This window comes from Pseudorca crassidens, chromosome 17 (genome assembly GCF_039906515.1).
Source record: "Pseudorca crassidens isolate mPseCra1 chromosome 17, mPseCra1.hap1, whole genome shotgun sequence".
Lineage (NCBI taxonomy): Eukaryota > Metazoa > Chordata > Mammalia > Artiodactyla > Delphinidae > Pseudorca > Pseudorca crassidens.
Genome location: NC_090312.1, coordinates 22520446 through 22539234, shown reverse-complemented (window position 1 = coordinate 22539234; position 18789 = coordinate 22520446).

Below are 18789 nucleotides of genomic sequence, written 5' to 3'. Positions count from 1 at the left end.
ACTGAAGCTAAGTGTCATAGCCAGGCATAGCTGGTGCAACTGGTGAGACACCCACCATCTGTATTTTTTCCTCACCTCCACCCTATCTATTAAAGAGTCTGAGATGCAGAAAGGAATGGAGTTCTGGAATCCTGTAAATTACCCCGGCTAAGCTAGTGATGGCGGGGCTTTGGTTAAGTCAGGTTAAGAGATTTATGTTTTATGTTCATTGTCATTTTCACTTAGTTTTCAAGCCCATATTACTCTGAAAATAAATGTAAACCTTACCTTTGTTAAAATAAAGGAGAAGGGAGCTCCAGGTTCAGATAAGAGAAGCAGTAGGATCTATCTAGACTGGTGGTCTGCAAAATGGATCTGTTCACCCTAGGGGGTGACGCATAAGGAAACCTGAGAACATGTATGTTTGCTTTATTTTATGCTTTCAACAATTTGTTTAGCTTTTTCTTATGTTTTAAAACATACGCAATATGCAATCCAGTGGAATATGTATATAATGTTTAAATAAACACCCATATGTCAGTTCGGAGACCACTGACCACAAAGATCCATAATGTGGTGGCTTCCATGGCAACTCGGGATCCAGGGGAAATTGTGTGGAGCTAGAACAGATCAGAAGGTGAAAACCCAGGCAGGAATGAGTCAAAACACCTGGTATGCTGGTCACTTCCTTTCTGGTGTTTCCTTTATACCACATTTCTGGCCTCTGTATGATGACATCATGTTAAGGGCACACGCTTTGCAACTAGACAGACCCTCCGTATTTTCTCTGTGAACTTGGGCAAGTTCCTCATATTTTTACACCTAATTTTGTTTCTATAAAAATGGGATTTGTGATACCTATATCATGTGGGTTACTGTAAAGACTAAATAAGATAATGTATTGATACATAAAATGCTTAACATATTGCCTAGTATGTAGTGAGCTCTCAATAAATGAGGCTGTATTTTTCTTCCTCTGACTCAACCACCATCACCCTTCGTCTGACTTCAGCTGAAGTCAGCTTAGTCATCACCCCTTTTGAAAACCAATTTCAAACACCTACTGACCTTCATCGTCTGTGCCACCCTGAAAAGCCCTAGTGTAGCCCCTGTCCACGTTATATTGTCATCTTTGATATTTGTCAGTCTTCTTTCAACCTACTCATTTCTCCCACTAAAGCCACCAGATTGGTTTCCAAAAGGGCTAGATCCATGTCATTTATCTCTGAACGGGCAGCACTTGACCGGTGTCTGATACCTTATGAACAGTTTAATGAATGATGGCTGAATGAATGATTGCTAAATGAATGATTGCTGAATGAATATAAATTTGCCCCAGTTTCTTTATCCTCAATTTTTTCCACGCTCCCACTGATCCATATGGATCACTGGTCCACTATTTTACTAGTTTCTGCCTGCATGTTTCATCACTGCCAAACTTCCTGCCTAGTTCTGAGCCATCTGCCCACCGGTGAGAGTGGTGGCCGAACAGTTTTCACTCCACAGGACTCAGGAGCAAAAGCAGGCAGCTGTGATTGGAACTCATCTCTGTCTTTGAAACCTAAATGAAGCTATCATTGGCAGGATCCAGGGTGTGGTGAGCCTTGTTCACGCTCAGATCAGCTTCTGTCTTCCCTATAATTGTAGGCTTACACATCATATAATACAAGAGTGACAGTGGAACTGCCATGTTCTCTCCGAGAGCAATCCAATTTGTTTACCATAATGAAGCTGTGTCATTATCTACTGATTTCACTCTGTGGGAAAATTATTTCCTTCTGCAAGATCCCTGTCACTCAGAGGATTTTAAAAATGTACTAGTCATGTGTGGGAAAACATGCAACCTAAGTATTTTCCTTCCTCTGATCAGTTCTTAGGGCAAAGTGCAACTTGCAGAACATCAGTGAGGAGAAGAAACTCATCCATATGAAGAGAAACTCCTGCCCCTAATTGAGGGACTCGAGGAGGAATGGTGCAGGGGAGCTGGTCACTTCCATACAATGGACAGACAAGTGCCCATTTCCCCAACTCCCCTCCACTACTGCTCTGACCACGGCCCTAACCAGATGACTTTAAGCCTGGACAAGGGTTGATCCAACCAAAATGAAGCTCTGAGGATGGCTTATCCCTAAATCTTACTTTTAGGAACTCACAATGAACCTAAGTTTCTAGAATAGTCCTCCGTATTCCCCAACCCTCACAAGTATCAATAAGGTTTCCCTGAGTGAATAGCCTTTTAATCCTAAAAAAATAGTGATTTCTGCCCATGGGGAGAAAAACTTTCCTTCAGACTTACCAAAGTACCATGTTGATTACAACTTATTCATATTATTTAACAGCCATGTTATAAAGAAAACAGAGTTAAAATTACCACTTATCACCAAAGGTAGAATTATGCTAATATTTTTGGTATGGTTAATGATTCTAATCATGCTTGTTTCATGGGGAACCCTCTGAACTAAAGAAAAGGTTTTGTGAAAAAGATGTTGATGACTTGTGGTGACTTATAAATAAGGTAACACAAGAAAAAAAAGAGAGAAAAGTTGAATATGCATAAAATTCTTCAAGTGTTTTACTTTTCAAATGAAAACTATTCTGTGAAGATTAGATAAATAACAACTTCAGTAAAATCAACAAAGAAATGAGCAATATACCAAATGTAAGTTTCTTCACTTTATAGAGAAGTCACAAAATCTGCTCCATTGGATAACTGCCAAATTCCTCCCTAACTTTTCCCAAAGTTAATAAACTATAACCTGCCAGGTATTCCAAAACTGTAAACTATGGAACTAAAGTGAATACTTCTACCCTGTACATGTGGGTTCCTTGGGCTCTTTCCTCTCTAAGGCGTGACTGTTTTGGTCATCCTAAACACACTTCAATGTTTTTTAACCCAAAGACATAACTGGCTTCTTTCGTACATATTTGTTCAAGAACAAACATTAGCTGGCATTGCAATGCTGCTCTGATAGTAGATTATGCACACTACTACTTGCCAGAATGGTTTCACTGATTACACATGCATTTATAGATATACACATATGTGTGTCTATACACAGACAAGTAGAATTTTATATAGAGAGACTCTGTGTATAGGAAAATGAGAACTTTATTTGCTTGTGAAATGTGCCAAAATATTAAAATTAGATAATTCAGCCAAGTTCTTCACAGTTTTGCCCGAAATAACTTTTAAAATTCATGCAAAGTTGATTCACTTTCTTGAGACTCTCAAAAGAATCCTGAGTCAATCGCAGTTTCACAGACAATCTATTTGGTTCTTAAGAATGCAGTAGAAAGAAGAGGAAGAAGAAGAAGGGGGTGGGGAGAAGGAGGAGAAAATGAGCCACAGAAGGAAAAAACAAGTAGAAACGAATCAGTGCAAATTTACAGTAAAAGGAAATTATAATATTTCTTAACTGTCTTGATTCTCCTCTTTGCTCAGAGAATCGGAGACCAGGTCTTTCAGGTTCCCTAAAATTCACCTAATTTCCTAACACAGACATTATTTGAAGGAACTGACGCCCAGCCATTAATATGTCATGAAAATGGGGCTAGTTGGATTAAATCCCCGGAAGGTATTCCTACTCCACCTCACCCCACATTCTCCTTGAGAACTTCCCTCGTCCCTGCTATTCATCTTTCCTCTCCAGACCTGCATCACACACTTTCACCTGGTTTACGATGTTTCCCATCTTACTAGGTAGGGATTATTTTTATATCGTTGCTCCAGCAGGACTAAGGGAACAATCCCACTTGTAAAATCTGGGTTGTTTCAGTTTTATAAGACGTGGAGCCGTGTCTGCCTCCTTGTAGGAGCTAAATAAATGCCTACCGCATTGAGAAATTAATATTGTTAAAAAAAAAAAAACGGGCTTCCCTGGTGGCGCACTGGTTAAGAATCCGCCTGCCAACGCAGGGGACACAGGTTCGAGCCCTGGTCCAGGAAGATCCCACATGCCGCGGAGCAACTAAGCCCATGCACCACAACTACTGAGCCTGTGCTCTAGAGCCCGCGTGCCACAACTACTGAGCCCGTGTGCCACAACTACTGAAGCTCGTGCGCCTAGAGCCCGTGCTCCACAACAAGAGAAGCCACTGCAATGAGAAGCCTGTGCACAGCAACAAAGAGTAGTCCCCGCTCGCCACAACTAGAGAAAGCCCGTGCACAGCAACAAAGAAAAAAGGCAGCCCAAAATAAATAAATAAAATAAATAAATTGAAAAAAAAAAAACTGGAACTGCAGCTGAGATCTGTGTCTTCAGGTGGTGTGGTCCACTGAACTCATTCATTGCCATCAGCAGCTGTGGTTCTGTGATGCTAAAAGTGAGCCAAAGATCAGTCAGGATTGCAGCGCTGACTAACACATTTTCAGTACAGTTGAAACTGCCCTATTCTTTAATAGCAACATCCTTCCTCATGTCAATATCTTCATAAATTAGACTTTACCTGCTCCAAATGAATTTTACCAAGAAAGACCATTGTCACTGATCAGTTGCTAGAATAAAAAAACATAGTGCTACAAGAGCTGTAAATAGAGTGTGTTAATCTATTCACTCATTCATTCCATTAATTATCCTTCTGTTTGTTTCTTTGTTTATAATTATAGTAATCAGGTGCACAGAATTGCATCAATCCTAATCCTCAGTTCATAACATGCCATCATCCTTGTCTCATGCATGGTTCTATTTCATCTACTTTTATTGGTGGTTTGTTCTAATAACGCATGAATTCCCGTAATCCCAACATTCAACCACAGAACCAGAAAAGTTACAGTAACTTACATCTAAGTATTCCCTCCCCACTTGTTCCTCTTCTCTTCCACTCTGTGGGTTAGACATTTTATAGATGACAAAACTGAAAGCAGTCAAGAAATTTGACCAGGGGCTTCCCTGGTGGCGCAGTGGTTGAGGGTCCACCTGCGGATGCAGGGGACGCGGGTTTGTGTCCCGGTCCGGGAGGATCCCACATGCCGCGGAGCGGCTGGGCCCGTGAGCCATGGCCGCTGAGCCTGCGCGTCCGGAGCCTGTGCTCCGCAACGGGAGAGGCCACAACAGTGAGAGGCCCACGTACCGCAAAAAAAAAAAAAGAAATTTGACCAAAGTCACACAGTGACAAGAGTAGGTGGGACCTAGACTTTCTGATTCCTAGCAAAATACTCTTCCTTCTACCCTCTTCTGTACCTTCTCCAGGCCGACACCCACAAACAAGTGATGGTCATCAACCTACAGTCTTTTTGTAGGGAAGGGGAATTGTGCCTTCCTTATTCAGCTATTTTTCTCATAAATGTGCAAGAGAAATGCTATAGGACAAAGCAATCTTGGAAGAACTCTCCTGGTGTATTTGCAATTTCAATCCCTGGCTTTATTTTATATCACATGTTATATAAAGGTATCTTAAAGACATGCTGCAAAGTGTATTTTTAAATGGCTCTGTAGGCACTCTCTTTTAAAGAGGACACTTCTTTCCATCGTTCTTAATTATGTCTGTCCTCCCATTGTCACGTTTATTATTTGAAATCTCTTCCTCAAAGATGTTAGCAAACAGTCCGGAAAGATAGCAGTTTAAAGCCATCTATTCCTCTAGAACCAAAGGAAATCATGTTTATTCTATTCATCCATCCCTGTGGGCGTTAATAAATCCCCTTCATTCATCTTATCGCAACTAGAAAGGCTCCTGGTGATGCCCTCGTGCGCAGACAACAAAACCGCTTCCTCAGCTTCACCTCAGCCCTGAGCTCTCTCCCCACCACTGTCATTTTTCGGTTCATAGTCTTCCACCAAGAACAGTCCTCCTTAATTATTCTCCATAATTCATAAGTAATCCCTGGCATGGTACAAAGGAATGAAATAGAAAGGTTCATTTGAAAACATGGGGCCTTGTGAACCATTGTATTTCAGTACCTTGAACATCATCAGCATTCCGATGGATTTCATCTGGGTTTCCATTTTCAACACTAGTACTGCATGTACAGGAGGCAGAAAAATCTGCTGTTAAATGCAGCATTGCTCTGCACTCATTAAGGAAGTGTTGCTCACTAGCCACTCACAGCTAACTCAATCTAGGGCATCACCTGGGTCCTCTGACATCCGGCTCCATGTCTTTCTGGCCTCCACAGGTTGTGGAAGCCCTCACAAAGCACCTGCAGTCCCCAAGCAACTGTGAGATTGCCTTGGATTCCCCAGAGCTTTCCAGGCTCATGTGGGCCTGAGTAAAGGGGGCGGGCGAGTGTGCCAAGCAGCCGGGTTTTTTTCTGGTATTTGCCAGAAGGGAAATTGCTAAAATGTTTTAGGGCCCCCTCAGGAGAGTAAAAATATCACACTGCCTTTAGTTTTTATCCCTCAGCTAAAATCAATGTTTTCTAAAAGAGAGAAGCTTTTAATACTCTTACAAGAGTTTCGCTTCAGGTCCAGCTTCTATTAATTAAGCACATACTTTCGGCAAGAGTTTTAAATAACTTCGTTCCCATAACCATCAGCTATAAATCATCTTCACGTCACATTTGTGGAAACTGGGGCTGGGGGACTGAATGGCCTGTGGAGGTCACACAGCCTACCTGGGACTCTAACTCTGTTCTATGTCACATCCTGTGTCACTGCCATCCTCTGATCCTGCATCTGCAGGGGGAGAGAGATGAGGATAAAATGAAAAGTGCTGCAGCTGAGTCCTATGTGGAGATGTGTAATTCACTCATTCATCCTTTCAACAAATATTTATTGAGAATCTGCTATGGGCCAGGCACTCTTTTGGGTGCCAAAGACACAGTGAAGAGCAAAACAGACAAAACTCCCTGCTCTCAAAGAATTTATGTTTACTGTGGTCACAGTCAACAAACAAGATGCAAAAACGTAAAATATATAGCATATTAGGGATCATTAAGTACTAAGGAGAAAATATAAAACATTAATTATAGAAGAGGGATATGAAATGTCATGAGTTGGGAGGAAAGGAAATTTTGGGAAGAATAGACAGGGAAGCCACTGAGAAGCTGGCTTTTTCGGTATTTTTGGTGTTACAGTTGCATTCGATGACCTTATTGGTACTTGCTCTTTGCAATTGTTGTACGGAGCCCCATCACTTCATTCCTAGGAAATACATTGTAAGAACTTGTTTCTTCATTGTGTAAGAACACACTGTAAGATAATAAGAACATCATCAATTTGATAATATGAATCAACTGTCCCATTATTTGCAAATCGATTTTGCCTTGGCTGGTGACTTCTGATACATCTAAGGACCAAAAGCTGTGGTTGTGGTTTGGACAGTTCTTGGTTATTGTACAGAGGGTGGTAGACAAGCATGAGACTATGGGGTCACTCTTCAGTCACATTCTGATGGTCCCCATTAGCAGCCTGTCACTTTCAACATATTACACATCTTTTCTGTGCATTTGAAAAAGCCGTAAGATAGAGACCTTATTAGTACTCACAATATAGGACTGCTATGAGGATCACATGAGAGTAACCCAGACAAGTCTACACTCAGAAAGGGTCTGGGATGTAATTTATACATGTAATGAACATGTACAAATGTTAATTAATATGAGACATTACTTTTGATGACATAGTCATTAAAAATAAGCAAAGAGGGACTTCCCTGGTGGCGCAGTGGTTAAGAATCCACCTGCCAATGCCGGGGACATGGGTTCGAGCCCTAGTCCGGGAAGATCCCACGTGCCGCGGAGCAACTAAGCCCGGGCGCCACAACTACTGAGCCTGCGCTCTAGAGCCTACGAGCCACAACTACTGAAGCCCTGGCGCCTAGAGCCGGTGCTCCGCAACAAGAGAAGCCACCGCAATGAGAAGCCCCTGCACCACAATGAAGAGTAGCCCCTGCTCACCACAGCTAGAGAAAGCCCAAGCGCAGCAACAAAGACCCAATGCAGCCAAAAATAAATAAATAAAAATTTATTTAAAAAAATAATAAAGGGGTTTCCCTGGTGGCGCAGTGGTTGAGAGTCCACCTGCCGATGCAGGGGACACGGGTCCGTGCCCCGGTCCGGGAAGATCCCACATGCCGCGGAGCGGCTGGGCCCGTGAGCCATGGCCGCTGAGCCTGCACGTCCAGAGCCTGTGCTCTGCAATGGGAGAGGCCACAACAGTGAGAGGCCCGCGTACCGCAAAAAAAATAAAAAATATAAATATAAATAAATAAATAAAATAATAAGTAAAGATACAGTCCTATTTCTTTAAAAGAACACTGATGGGAGCATGGATCTGGTATGGCAAATATCCAGCACTAAGGAAATGTTTTTAATTTATGGTGTGAATATAAAATAAAAAGGCAGAGTTTCTTAGAAAAAGAGTTTTAAAGGCAATTCCATAAGCACCTTGAAGCATAATTGACCTCAGTTCAGGATTTTGAAGAATAACACTCATTAGGACACAGGAATAATTGTTGAGGTGGTTATTTTTCACTAGTTTAAAAAAAAAAAGAGCAAATTCATCAGAGTAGGGACCGCATATTACCATCATCTGTATATTCCTGGCCTCCAAGGCAAAGCTCACCAGATATATATGAAGAGACCCAGGAAATGTCCAATGATAGCTGGTGTCTAAGCATGGCATGCCCTAGCCTTACACTAGGTCTGCAGTTTTCAGACTGTGTTCCAGGTCACCCCCGGGGTTCCACAAAGATGCCTTGGGGGCTATAACTAGATGAGGGCAAGGCCCCGAGAGCAGGCTTCTGGACTTCTGCCTCTGCTTCAATCACCCCTGCCGTTCCACTGTCATTGATTTTATATACTAGATCCCATGTCAGAATTGATTATTTTTTTAAAGTCATATTGCTTTAAAAATTTTTGAATTGTTTAAAAATCAATACCCTATAACTAGCACATTACTCTATAACTAGTATGGTTTCCATACTAACATGCTTTCAGGATCTCACCCAGGGCCTGCCCAATAATAGTTATGCCATGACTATTTGCTAAGTGATTGGATTACTCTGGAAAACTGTAATAAACACACAAAACACAGCTAAGGTGGAAATCAAATCTATCCACCTTTAACCAGCACAAGCAGCATGAATTTAAAGTGGACAGGATGGCTAAGGATAAGGATTGGAATCTAGAAGATTTTATTTACTGTTTTCAATCACTCAATCCAGTCAATATATTAGGATGAGAGAGAAGCAATGTAAAGTAGGTGAACAGATAATCAGTTAAAAGAGGAAAAAGAAGCACAGACTCTGACGTCAGTCAAATCTGGCCTGAAATTCTTTATTAGCTACGTAACTTTGGCAAGTGACTTAATCTAGCTAAGCCTCGGTCTAGCCGTAAAGTGGGGATAACAACAGGAACTGTTTCATTGGGTTTTGTGCAGATTAAATAAGATATTCCATGGAACGTTCTTAGGATGGTGTGTGATACATAGAGAGCACTCCAATGTTAGCTGCATATATATATACACACATACATACTCTCTCTATATATACACACTGTATATATATATATATATATATATATATATCTCCACTCTATGTGTATATACACACTATATAAACAGATGCACACACTAAGTGAATATATGTATACATATATATTTCACTAGAATTTGAAAACTGAGGAAGATATTAAAAATCATATAATCCTGTGATTTTTAATAGGTGTTTATTAGCAGCAGGACCCTTCCTGCAAATACATGGAAGAATCCCAATGTGTGGATTCTCTGGTGCAGTCAAGAGGTTCAAGAGCCCATTTCCCCCCTCCCAGCCCCTCCACGCATGCACACGCATGCACCGCACGCACGCTATCTCGCCAGCCCAACAAACGCTCTATGTCTTAATTTCTCTTGCTAGCACTCAGCAAGACTCTAAGGCTCTTTGGAAAAGCCTTAACCATTAATCAAATCCAATTTCCTCATGTGTCAACAGCATAACCAGGCCCAGAATAATGAAGATATTTGTCTGACGTTCATGGAATATCCAAAAAGAACAGCTCCTATTTATTGATAGTTAACTACACACCGGGTACCATGTTGAGCAGTGTACTTACATTATGCTACTTTTTTCAACAGCCTTGTGAATTAGGTAGTATCATCATCACCATTTTACACATATGCACACTTATTAAATAAAATGGCCCAGGTCCTAGAGCTAGGTAGTTCAAGAGCCTGGATTTGAACCAGATTTGTATGATTCCACAGCCTCAGTTCTATTGCCTCTGACCTGTACACCTGGCATCTTGATTCCCTATTTCAACTTAAGTCCTGCCCTCATGTTGATCCAGATCCCCTTCTTTTCATTGGAGAATGTGGAAGTCCTTCTCTCTGATTCATAAAGGACTTTCATATATTCCTTCATGTAACTCTTAAAACTGGGCTTGAAATTGGTATAATCCCTGGTTTACAGATGAGAAAACAGAGACTTATCAAGCTAAACATTTTGCTCCAAATCCCACAGCTATTTAGTAATGGTACTGGGAAACTTTGAATCAGAACGGGGGTTTTTTGTGTTTACTGAATGACCCCAGTGGTGTTTGACCCCATATGGTGCTTACCTAATGACCTCAGTGATATAGACATCACAGAGTTCTTTTGAAATACAGTAGAGATTTTGACCTTTAAGAAGTCTATTGCTTAATTTTGTAGATCAGTGATTCTCAAATGAGGGACATTTTGCCGCCAAAGGGACATGTGACAATGTTTAAAAGCAATTTTACGTTCACAGTTGGGGGTGTGAGGATGCTACTTATATCTAGTAGGAGGAATCCAAGGATGCTATTAAACATCCTACGATACAGAGGACATCCTCCTGCAACAAAGTATTACCTGGTGCAAAATATTAGCAGAGCCAATGTTGAGAACCATTGTTACAGATAATACAACCCATAGAAAGTGAAAATCAACCAATAATGTACAAGTTGAATTATGTAAAGGCACTGCGGGAAAAAAAAATTGGATTATGGAGAGTGGCTCAGAGAGGAAAGCTTTGGAATTCACGGGCTAGAATACAAGCTTTGCAGTTGAACAAACCTGTATTTGATCCCAAGTCTGACCTTAACTGATGGTGTCGCTTTGACCAAGTCTCAGTGTCCTCATCTTTAAATGGAAATAACAATACTGACCTTGCAGGAATATTATACCAACTGAGATGATGCATAAATTACCTATGTCACCCCCAAAAGTGATAGTCACTCTGGAGGGGTTTTACTTTTCCAAGTTACAAATCATATCAAAGTGACTAAAATAAATAAAATAGTGGGAGTGGGTTTAGTATGATGAGGTTATGTCAAAAATTTTAATGATATGAGGAGTCACCATGGGGTCTCTCAAGCTGATTGCTGCCCAAAGAGTTGCATTCCTGGACAAGCCCAGAATAAGAGTCCAGATGCCTGCAGTCTCACCGATACCCTTGGCTCCTTCATGTTCTTGGTCAGTAACTGGTATAGACCGGATGTGTGTGTCCTCTCCATCCCCTCAATTCATCTGTCGAAGCCTAATTCTTGATGTGATGGTATTAGAAGCTAGAGCCTTTGGGGTGATTAGATCATGAAGGTGGAGCCCTCATAAATGCGATTCATGCTCTTATGAAAGAGACTCCAGAGAGCTTCCTCGACCCCTTTCACCATGTGAGGACACAGCAAGAGGACGGCCACTTATAAAGCAGAAAACAGGTCTTCACCTGACACTGAATCTGCCAGTGCCTGGATCTTGGACTTCGGAGCCTCCAGAACTGTGAGAAATAAACTTCTGCTGTTTATAAGCCAGCTAGACACTCAGGTGGTCTGCTTAGCATCCCAAATGAACCAAGACACTTACTTCTCTCCTTTAGGCCGCTACACAATTCCTGAGCTCTACAATTCCACATATCCCCTTTGATTTAAAAACCGGGGTAACATGCAATCTGAATGAGGACACCGAAAGCTTAGTCATTTTCCACGAAAGCAGTTCCTACCTGTCCTTCCTTGCTCCACTTTTCTCATTCCCCAGCATGCCATGCTTTCCAATGTGATTTTTTTCTTTTTTTTTAACAACCTTTTTATTTTGAAATATTTTTTTAATTACAGGAGGTTGCAAAATAGCAAAATTGCATAGAGTTCCCATATATCTATCCTTCATCCAGTTTCCCCTGATGGTTACATCTTGCCTAAACCTTGTTACGTTTGTCAAAACCAATACGTTAACATTGATACAATGCTATTAAGTAATCTACAGACTTTATTCAGATTTCATCAGGTTTTTCACGATGTCCTTTCTCTGTTTTTACACAACCCAGGAGTCAAACATCCCACAAACTCCAGTGAGATCTGTATCCTCAGAGGATCCACCAGAGAAACCCTGAAGCCAACCAAAGATGAGTTCAGAACTCCCCAGACAGATTCAGGCCCAGGTCAGAGTCCAAAGGGTATGATGGATTAGGCCCTGGGGTTGAGGATGAGGTTGAGGCTCCCTGAAGATGTGGCAGAAACCAACTTGCTGGGTAGGCGAGGTCACACCAGGGCCCAATGCGGCAACTGTAAATTTTTGGGGGGGGAACCTTCAAATAGTCCCACTTTCCTGAAGAAAGGAACCTGGAATATCTGGGACTTGTTGATGAAGCACTTTCGAAATAATCCTCCTACGTGAGTCTGAACACGTTGCTTTGCGAATCAAGAGATGGCAGCTGGCCCTTGATAAAGCAGTAGATGGGCTTCCATTGCTCTCAGCTGCACACACGCAGGGCTCAGCAGGGCCTGGCCTGGCCATGGTCTTGCACCAACTTATCTACACACACTGGGCCCTGCTCTTCCGCTTGGGCCCAGCCAACTCAGCTTGGAGCGCGTTTGGTCACTTTTTGTAAAACACTTACTGAGATTTACCATTTCTCCGTGCCATGACCTTTCTATCACATCTAAAGTGGGATTTTGCCTCTCTTTTCACTGAAGAGGAAAATTTTCCTGTATTACCTGTGTTCCTGACATAGCCCTGCTCTCTCGTGCGCTACAGGAAAAAGAACAGTAAAATCAGACAAGCAAGTGTCACTCTAGGACCCACCACCTGCTGAGTGAGCTGGGCTCACAGCCTCACGCTTCAGCATCCTTCTCTGAGAGGTGGAGCAAATTGTACCTGCCTCAGAGGATTGCTTTGAAAATTAAATAAAGAAGTGAAAGAATATTTTTCAAGTTCCTTGCTTAATGTCCAGGACTTGGAAGGCACTCAATAAATGGTGGTTGCAGTTGCTATTGTTGTGATTATTATTGTGGTTGTTCAGTTCCTTTATCTGTAAAAAATGCATGTTCATTCATTCGACACTGAACTAGGCTCCAGGGATACAGTGGTGAACAAGACAGACAAGACACTTGCTAGCATGGAAATTACTTCCAAAGGCAGAGACACAGACAATAAATAGGTGAAGAAATGAATGAAAAACATGATTTTAGATGGTGAGAAGAACTCTAAGAAAAACATGGCAGTTATGGGGAAGGCCTGGTTAGAAATGCAGAACTACTGCAAATTCTATAATCACAGGAGGTTTCACTGAAAAAAATTACATTTGTGCTAAAAACTGAGTGGCAACAAGGAATCAGCCAAAGAAAGAATTGGGGCAGAGGATTCCAGGCACAGAAAACAGCAAGTGCAAAGGTCCTGAGGCAGGAACACACTTGAGGTGTTAGGAAAAAAAAAGGAAAGAATACCAGTGTGACTGTAGCACAGTGAGCAAGGGGGACAGTGGCTGCGATAAAGTCAGAGGAGCAGGAAGGAGTCAAACAGAGCAGGCTTGGAGGTCAAGGTAAGGGATTTGGATTTTATTCCAAGGGCAGTGGAAAGCCAGAGGGAGTGTTTAAGTAGGGAAGTGATGAGTTTTGAATTACAGTTTTAAAAGATCATTTAAACTTTAGACTTGACCATAAGAGGGCAAAAGCGAGGGCAAAGGAGTAATTAGAAAGCTAATATGCAGTAACCCAGGGTGAGACGCTGGTGACTTGAGCCACAAACAATTCTTTCCTTCTCCAAGTTGTTGCGAAGAATAAATGAGAGAGAGAGGCATGGACATATATACACTAACAAACGTAAGGTAGATAGCTAGTGGGAAGCAGCCACACAGCACAGGGAGATCAGCTCAGTGCTTTGTGACCGCCTAGAGGGGTGGGATAGGGAGGGTGGGAGGGAGGGAGACGCAAGAGGGAAGAGATATGGGAACATATGTATATGTATAACTGATTCACTTTGTTATAAGGCAGAAACTAACACACCATTGTAAAGCAATTATACCCCAATAAAGATGTTAAAAAAATAAAATAAAATAAATGAGATCGTGTAAAGGCACCTAGGACAATTCCTGGCACAGACTGGATGCTCAAAATATTTTAATTCTCTTCTTCCAACTCTATAATATAGCAGAGATCTCTGTTCCCACAAAGCACTCTAAGAGGCAGATATAACACGTGTAAGAGTGAATGCCAGCATTCTCATCAACTGAATGTTGATACAGCAACATTATAATAAGGCCGAGTAAATGCCAATTCCAGCCTGGTACATATTGCCTTGTGTTGCCATTTCATTAAAACTCCAAAAACTATTATGCTTGAACACTGTAAACTCATTTTTTAAGAAGTAGCATGGGGACCATAATGCGTTTTGAATGCACAAACTAGGATCGCCATTCTCCTCTAGTACAAAGAGAAGATTAAAAATTTTCCAATTTAAAACTCTACCAGATTTGTCCTTCAATTAATGCGGAAGCCACAATCCAGCTGTCTTGAATTAAAGCTACATGCTTTGCTATCAGCTAATGGATACTGTAAAGGAACTGTTGGAAAATAAGAGCAAGAAAGACAATGTTAATTGTAATTCAGATGAGGAATAAGAAATGTAATTGGTACTAGAGAAGCTTTGGATTGGACCATCCACAATGAGTCAGGAAATAGAAAGCATCACGTCACGTTTGAGAATCTGGGTTCTAAAGAAAGAAGACTTCCTGGGGGTGGTATCTGTCCTCCCCTCATTTAGCCTTATGTTTGTATGCCTTTGGGGAAGTCTCTTCACCTCTAAAAATCAACTCCTCATCTGTAGAATGTGAAAAATAATAATACCTCATCAGATTACGGCAAAGATTACACATGAGCATCTACTTAAAGTGTTTAGCATGATGCTGGCATAGGATTTAAAGAAATACCAGTTATATTTATTACCCTCCAGTACCCTGAGGCTCAGGTGAAAGAACTAGAATTATTTATTCTGGAATTGAGAAGGCTGAGTGTGTAATTTAGATTTTTACCATGAAAATTGCCACAATGTATGGAGTCCTCAGAGGCTAGATACTATGCCAAGGGTTTATGTTTAATAAGAGAAAAAAATGCAACCTCCAGCCTTCAGAAGCTGGCCTGGCACTCCCAGCAAAGTCTTGTTATCCTCCTATTAGACATAAAACATCTCTCAGAATTCCATCCTCAGACGAGGTTGCTGGGAGACCATGACAAAGTGAGACGAGCAAAGCCACTTCACAACTTCGTCCAAGTGCAGACAAAAGCAAGGTCGCTGTGCCACCCTAAAAATACCAAACCCCCCCCCAAATGAGTGACTCCTAAGTATTTACCAGTCACACTTTTATACTCATGCTGGTCTCTGCTCCCTGTAGATAAGATTTATTGAGATACACAATCATATTGTGTATTGCCTCTGCTTTCTGACAACATCTAATGCAGAGCGAACCTTTCGCCACCCAAAGCCCCAATTCTATGACAGATTCTTTCTAACGCCCTCTTACTGAGCCATCCTACACTTGCCTGGACTGTGTGTTCTCCTCGACGCAACAAGTAATAAACCCAACCTGTTTAACTATAGGTGTTTTCCCAGTGGTCTTCAGGCGAAGTGCATTAATTTTTAAACAACAATATAAGGCATGTATTATTATCTCTATTCAACAGCAGAGGAAACTGAGGTTCAGAGCAATTAAGTATCTCGCCCAAGACCCTCCACATAGCAAGTGACAGAGAAGGGACTGGAAGTCAGGTCTGTTCTATTGCAAAGCCCAGGCTCAGAAATGCCCCAGTTTCATCCTAGTCTTAAGGGGTGCTCAAACTCTGAGTAGGGTCCAACTGATGACTGAGCAAGAAAGCCTGTCAAGAAGCAGCAGGATGAATTAGATGGGGGGGTGCAGGATATTCTTTATAGGAAGGAGGTAGTTTAAGTGTTGGAAAGCGGGACTATTTTTCCCACTGATGGAGAATTATTCTTTTTAAATTAAAATATATTTAGATGATTTAAAGAAGGTAGAGAGACATTTTGACTTTGGAAAAGTTGAGCAACTTGACAGGACAAGTTAGGGGAGAGACAGGCTGTTCTCATGCCCTGCAGCTCTTCTATTATTTGCTTCAGAGATCATGGTCTATGACAGAATGGTAACTACAATAGAAATGAAGATATGAAAGCCATTGTGGCTAATATTATCCTTTAAATGATTGGAAGCAGCTCACAGGAACAAGAAAGAATCGTTTTTTTATATTTCAAATTTATCTCAGTAATTGGATACTATACGATTTGATTTTATTATTTTTTCAAGCAGAAAGAGAATAACTGGCAGGTGAACATTTAATGGGGAAATATATAGCTTGCACAATTTAAAAATAAAATCGAACAGTTTGCCTGTTTAGCACCTTTCATGCAAGAATTTTAGAGCGGTTTTGTAAAAATGCATTACACTTCCTTCCCGCTCGCCACCACCCACGAAAGAGGTTGAGAAGTCTCTCGTGAGAGCATGACAAACCTTGAGTGCCCAGGGATGTGGAGGCGTGTGGAAGATGTGGGAGTCCTGAGTTGAAAGGAAAGCTTGGATTGATCTTTTGAACAGGAGCCCACTCACACGTGTCAGGCAGTCTCCAGGGAAACGAAACCGCTCCTTTGGGACCCGCTCTCCCCTCTCCCTTTGCCCCACTCAGTCACTTTAACCCCTTTGTCCCCCTCCTCTGGGACCCCACATTGTTTTTCCCTCCACTCCAGAAGTCAGATTATATCTGGTTTCCACTGAATAGTCCTTAGAGAAATGATGGGGAAGGAGAAGATCCCTGGGGAGGCAGGCTTTAAAAATCATGTCCTTGGAGGCAGCACCTACAAAATAATCAGACCTTCACATGGCCATGGCAGGCTTCGTCTCAACTAAGCTAGTGTGAACTCCATCCATTTGCCCAACAAATATTATTGAGTATCTAGTTATCTAGGCAGTACTGTTCTAGGGAATACAGCAATGGATGAAACAGAGGAGAATCTCTGCCTTTATGGGGTGTATATTCTAGTTGAGGGAAAGTCAATAAGTCAAACAGATTTTTTTTAAAACCAAATTATATGATATATTAAAATGAGCTAAATGCTATGGGAAAAAATAAAGCAGGGAATGGGGTTAGGGACCTAGGAGGTTAGATTTTTAAATGATGTAGTTAAGGAAGACCTCATTTAGAAGGTGATGTTGGAACAAAGATTTGAAGGAAGTGAGGGGGCAAATGAGGGAAAGGAATAGTCTAGGAAGATGGAATACAGTAATAAAGGTCTTGAGCCAGGAGGAAACCTAGAGTTCCTAGAGCGTGGCTGAAGTAGAGAAAGTGAGGGGAGAGAAGTAGCAATCGTAGACGTAAATGTGGAACAGGAGTCAGCAGATTGAGTAGGGTCTTGTGGTTCACTAAGGACCTTGGCTTTTCTTCTGTATCAGATGTAGAGAAATTGGAATTTTTGAAAACAGGAGTGACATCATCTTAGAATTTAAAGGGATCTCAATGCAAGTTGAGAGTGGAAGCCAAGAGTTCAATGAGAAGCATATTGCAACAATGTATGTAAGAGAAGATGGTGGTTTAGACCATCACCTTCAGAGGTGAAGGTGGAAAAAGTGTTAGGATTCTCAATATATTCTGAGAGAAAAGCCAATAATATTTGATGACAGATTGAGTGTGGGATATGAGAAAAAGAGAGGAGTTGACGATGATATCAAGCATTTTGGCCTGAGCAACTGGAAAGACAGAACTGCCATTTACCAAGATGGGAGAGAATGAAGGTGCAGCAGTTTGGGGAGGAAAGATCAGCAGTGCACTTTTAGCGATGTTTCATTTGAGTTGTCTACTAGACATCCAAGGGGAGATGCTCAGAGACAGCTGAGCATACAGATCTAGAGTTCACGGAGAGGTCGCAGTTGGAGATATAAATTTAAGAGCTGTCAGCAGATTGACAATATTGACAGTCATGAAAATAGATGGGAGCAGTGAGAGGGGATGCGGGTAACTAAGAAGAGGACCAAGCACTGAGCCCATTATATGTTGGGAAGATGATGAAGAATCAGCAAAGGAAACAGGAGCAGCTGTGAGTGGTGTGAAGAGAAGACTAAAAATGTGTAGGCTCCTAGAAGCCAAGTGAAGAAACCATTTCAAGGAGAAGGAAGTGACCACTGTGTCTCAGCGTGGGCAGTAAAAGTGGAGCGATGGACTTAGCAATGTGAGGTTACCAGCAACTTTGAGGGAAAAAGTTTCTGTGGCATGATGGAGGCTTTAATCAGAGAAATAACGTGTAAATATTTGTACGCTGATGGGAATAATCCAGGAGAGGGGAGAAATTAATGATATGGGGAACAAAATTGCTGGAGCAATGACCTTGAGTAATGCGAGAGGCTATGGAATCCATAGACACATGGAGTGGTTGTCTTTAGATAAGAGTATGGACATTTCCTCTCTATGGTAACAGGAGGGATGCAAGAATAGGTCAGTACAGGTACTGGGAGGTAGCTAAATTCGGGGGTGGTATTCTGTAGGAAGTTATCTTTTGATTGCTTCTGTGTTTCCAAAAAAGTAGGAAGCAAAGCCATCTCTGGTGACACAGAGATGCTAGAGGTTTGAAAAAGAAAGAACGGGTATAA